This window comes from Triticum dicoccoides, chromosome 4B (assembly GCF_002162155.2).
Source record: "Triticum dicoccoides isolate Atlit2015 ecotype Zavitan chromosome 4B, WEW_v2.0, whole genome shotgun sequence".
Lineage (NCBI taxonomy): Eukaryota > Viridiplantae > Streptophyta > Magnoliopsida > Poales > Poaceae > Triticum > Triticum dicoccoides.
In genome coordinates, this window is record NC_041387.1 from 670,794,926 (window position 1) to 670,800,227 (window position 5,302).

The 5,302-nt window shown below is 44.0% G+C and overlaps 1 pseudogene; it reads right to left on the minus strand.

Moving 5' to 3' along the window:
* Window positions 1-870: 870 nt before the first annotated feature.
* On the minus strand, window positions 871-3,434 carry LOC119293051 (annotated as a pseudogene).
* Between the last annotated feature and the right edge of the window lie 1,868 nt (window positions 3,435-5,302).

The following is a 5,302-nucleotide window of genomic DNA, read 5'->3' on the forward strand; positions in this document are numbered from 1 at the left end:
CAGAAGTATCACTACTATAAAAACCCCTACTAATGGCGCACCTAATTTGGCCATTAATGGCGCATCAGTGGTGCACCATTACTAGCACGCCATTAGTATTTTTTACTAATGGCGCACCACTGGTGCGCCATTAGTATCTGGTATACTAATGGCGCACCACTGGTGCGCCATTAGTATAGGCCAGGGTGCGCCATTAGTATGAATATTAATGGCGCACCCTGGCCTATACTAATGGCGCACCAGTGGTGCGCCATTAGTATACCAGATACTAATGGCGCACCAGTGGTGCGCCATTAGTAAAAATTACTAATGGCGTGCTAGTAATGGCGCACCACTGATGCGCCATTAATGGCCAAATTAGGTGCGCCATTAGTAGGGTTTTTTCTAGTAGTGATACTTTGGCATATCCAGGTGCTTTGGCATACTAATGGCGCACTACAATGGGATGCGCCATTAGTGACCGCGGCATACTAATGGCGCACTGTCCAGTGATGCGCCATTAGTATGCTTTGTCATACTAATGGATCACTGTCATGTGATGCGCCATTAGTATGAATATTAGGTTTTTTTTTATTTTTTATTTTCTGTTTTTTGCACAGGTTACATAGTTTTCTGTTTTATACATGCCCTTACTTCCACTACGACTAGCCTTTCATACTAATGTCTTCGAGGTCTTATAAAAGTGAACAGAGGGAGTACCTTTTATTGTTTGACTTTGTTTATCAGGATTCCTGTGTTTTTCAAATTCCTATGAACCAAACACCCAACTTTGCAAAATTTCTGCGTTTTTCTAACCCTCTATTTTACACATGCATTCCTATCAATTTTCTAGTATGTTCTTTTCTAGAATCTTGCGAACCAAAGGAGGCATAAGGGAATGCATAAAGTAGTCCACATGTCACTCATTGGCGATAATCTTCGTGATACATTCGGCATTCGCATTGCCCCAGCAATCCTCTGAAAGCCTTTTATTACACGCTCATCAACCTCGAGCACCGTACAAGGGAAATAGCGTATGCACGGTCGCCGACGAGCTTCCCATCACCTAAGATCATCCCAAGGCATGTGCGTGCGTAGCCAGCGCAAGGATGGATTATATGGCGAAGTCGAGCCTTTGAGAGCTCGAGGAGGCGTCTGAAAGGTTTCCTGACATCCACCTCTTGAGCATCTCCAAGGCGGCCTTCGGTTGATCCATGGGTACCATGTGACCAGAATCGTGGACCTGATCATAGTGCCAAAAACATCTCTAGTTAGTTTCACAGCAAAATCCAAACGGATGTAGCGCGGCACAATACGCAACAGGCATTTGCCCTTATAACACTCTGCTCTACTGTATTGACAGATAATCTCTTGAGTAAAGCTTTGCATTTGCGTCCCTTCAAAAAACTCAAAGGGCTGTGGCTTTTTAGAATGCCGGCTTCTTTTCCATCAACCGTGAAGGGTTTCTCCACCGAGGGCACGAAGGCTTTCTTTCCAGACCATTCCATAGAGTCTACCCATCTTGAGTTTCCTGCCCAAGTCACCAGTAGATTATATATGTATGTCATCAGGAAAACAAAGCCAGAATCAAGAAAACCAATAGCAGAGCATATTTATTTTGAACCGTATATTGTCCCACTTATTTCATGCACTTGTTATACAGTTTGCCGTTATGTACAACACAGCATGAAAAGCATTGAAGGTAGATTTTATCCTTTTCTGTGATTTGACAAGTATAGATGACCTCTACTAGGTCAATTATGCCTTGCGTTATTCAAATGTGTGACAACATATATTTCTAAACTGTGCTTCCAATACGATTTCCATACTACAGAACCGATCAAGATTCAAGCTATATGAATGCATATTAAAGCCCATTAAATTCTTAATGGATCTCTTACACGAATCACAATTGTAAGGAAGCATAGCACAAATATCACATGACAAAAGTGTGGCAATGTGATTCTAAGAGTGAAGAATCTCATATGATATGTGGTATGGACAAAACAGAAGCAAATTATAGCATACAATTTTCAAGAGTTTTCTGTTGCAAGTTGTAAGATACTCACCTAGCCAGTTGCATATGAGATCATACTCTCCAGCATAAATCAGCACTTTGATGTCATTCTCAAGGAGTTCAGGGATCCCAACTTCAAGGTTCCTCATCCAATCTAAGAGCATAGCCTGATAGACGGTCGGGCTGCAGGAAACAAACTCTATGTCTCCAACGGCTAGGCTCTGTCTGACAGATTTCAGATTGAGAAACTTCTCCAAGTTAGAAAAATCATAGCATAGGCTCCCCACGCATGGCTTCCTGACGTCATAATACTACAAAGATGAGGTGATCAATCAGAAATCTTCAAAAAATGAGGAAAAACCAAATAAACTTTTGTATTCCACCCTACATTTTTGTTCCCGATTATCAACCTGATGGAACTGAATATTGTATTGCAAACAAAATAGGCAGCAAAGCAAGATACAGTGCCAGAGGTACCTGAAACAAAAGACAAAATCAAGTGAGGTATATCAGAGTTGGGCTTATGCCTTTTCTTACTTCCATGAACAAATTGGCACAACAAAGCAATGATGTTAATGAAGACAGTCTCCAAGAGACCAATTGACGAATGGTACAGATTTATTACACACAAGCAAATGATGAGTCCAGGAATAATTACCGCACAGCTTGACAGCAAATTCACAAGCAGGAACAATTTTATTAATCTTGGTAAATTCTGACTGTGTGATTAAAACCCATATCCAATTCATAATCGGTGTATGCCTTGTACTGTATCGCTGGATCTGTAAGTCCGTTGCCAATTGCAAAACCCTGAAAAATTAACAGCAAGGGCTAGCTCGCTGCAGCAGCCGGGCCCTCCCGTCAGCCAGATCACCACGGGGTCCTCCTTCTTGTGCTGCCTGGATTCGAAGAAGAAGTAGAAGAGCCTACACGGTGCGCAAAAGTGGCAGATGTCAAGACACGGGAACTGGATCCTCACGTGAGACGCGGCATGAGACGGGAGGAGTGAGCTCCGCTCACCTGGCGTCGTGAGTGGTGGGGAGGTGGTAGTACCCGGCGTGGTGCCCGAGGTTGCTCACCGACGTGCCGCTGCCGCCGTCGTCTCCGGCCATCAGAGACGCGAGGCGGATCGGCCTCTCGATGAGGGTTCCGGCCGGGAGAGCATCGCTGCCGCCGACGCCGACGCCGCCGGGGCGGCGGGGGAAGGCGTCGCGGGGGTGGAGGTTGAGGGCGCGGATGAGGTCAGCGCCGGCGGAGCGGGGGGTCTTCGGGGCGAGGGAGCGCGCCGAGGAGGGGAGGCGGAGCAAGGATTCGTGCTCTGGCGCGGCGGCGGCGGTGGCGGCGGCGAGGAGCAGAAGCAAGAGGGTGCGAGACTGACCTGTGGGTCCCATGGCTACCGGTGGTGGTGCGGTGCGGTGACCTGAACTGACGGAAATGTGGGAGTGATACTGCTACTAGATCCTTTTGGCCTGTTTCTGCGATGATGATGATGGGCCTACCGGTCAGAGAGAGTCGAAGGCATCTTCTGACCTCGCGCGAGCAGGAGGGTGTGCGTCGTCCACGTGCCTGAGTTTTCGATGAGTCTAGTAATGGCGCACCGCGTGTGAGTGCGCCATTAGTACTTTTGCAAAAAAAGGAATAAAAAAATAATAAAAAAATGACATTAGTGGCGCACTTTCTGGCTGGTGCGCCATTACTAGTTACAACTAGTAATGGCGCACTTACTATGGATGCGCCATTAGTATGTTTGGACAGGCGCACTAGTTCAAAAAAAAATTGATACTAATGGCGCACCGTGGACATGGTGCGCCATTAGTAGTTTCAACTCTAATGGCACATCAGAAGGTGGTGCGCCATTAGTATATACTAATGGCGCACCACTTGTCTGGTGCGCCATTAGTGTCAATCCCATCTATAGCCCTTTTTCTAGTAGTGTATATTGGATATACATTATATTAATTTGTACTTTACTAGTACTCATAGTAGCACTAGGGTAATAGATACCGGTTCGGTTGCTAAGTGTTAGTAACTCGAAATAATAGGTCTACGTAATAAACGGAGACTAGCTAAAGGCGAGGTGATGATATGTGTTGGAAGTATTTCCAAGGTTGATGTTATCAAACATCGCACGCTCCCTCTACCATCGGGATCGGTGTTAAATCTAAATAATTGTTATTGGGTGTTTGCGTTGAGCATAGACATGATTGGATTATGTCTATCGCAATAGGTTATTCATTTAAGGAGAATAATGGTTACTATGTTTATTTGAATAATACCTTCAATGGTCTTGCAGCTAAAATAAATGGTTTATTGAATCTCGATTGTATGATACACATGTTCATGCCAAAAGATATAATATAGTAATGATAGTACCACCTACTTGTGGCACTGCCATTTGAGTCATATTGGTATAAAACGCATGAATAAGCTCATGTTGATGGATCTTTGGACTCACTCATTTTTGAAAAGTTTGAGACATGCGAACCGTGTCTATTGGTATGCACGCATGAAGAAACTCCATGCAGATGGATTGTTTGGACTCACTTGATTCTGAATCATTTGAGACATGAAAATCATACCACATGGGCAAGATGACTGAAAAGACTCGTTTTCAGTAAGACGGAACAAGAAAGCAACTTGTTGGAAGTAATACATTTTGATGTGTGCAGTCCAATGAGTGCTGAGGCACACAGTGGATATTGTTATGTTCTTACTTCACAGATGATTTGAGTAGATGCTAAGTATATTTACTTGATGAAACAAAAGTCTGAATTATTGAAAGGTTCAAGTAATTTCAGAGTGAAGTTGAAGATCGTCGTGACAAAAGGATAAAATGTCTATGATATGATCACAAAGATGAATATGAATATGTGAGTTTCGTGTTTGGTACACAATTAAGACATTGTGGAAATTGTTTCACAACTAATGTCGCCTGGAACACCATAGTGTGATGGTGTGTCCGAACATCATAGCTGCACCCTATTGGATATGGGTTAAGCATTAGGGACAACCACTATCATTTATGGGTTAAGCATTAGGGACAACCACATTCACTTTAAATAGAGCACCACGTAATTCCTTGAGATGACCGCGTATGAACTATGGTTTAGAGAAACCTAAGCCGTCGTTTCTTAAAAGTGTGGGGTTGCGATGCTTATGTGAAAAGGTTTCAGCCAGATAAGCTCGAACCCAAAGCGGATAAATGCATCTTCATAGGACACCCAAAACAGTTGGGAATACCTCCTATTTCAGATCCGGAAGCAAAAGTGATTGTTTCTAGAAACGGGTCCTTTCTCGAGGAAAAGT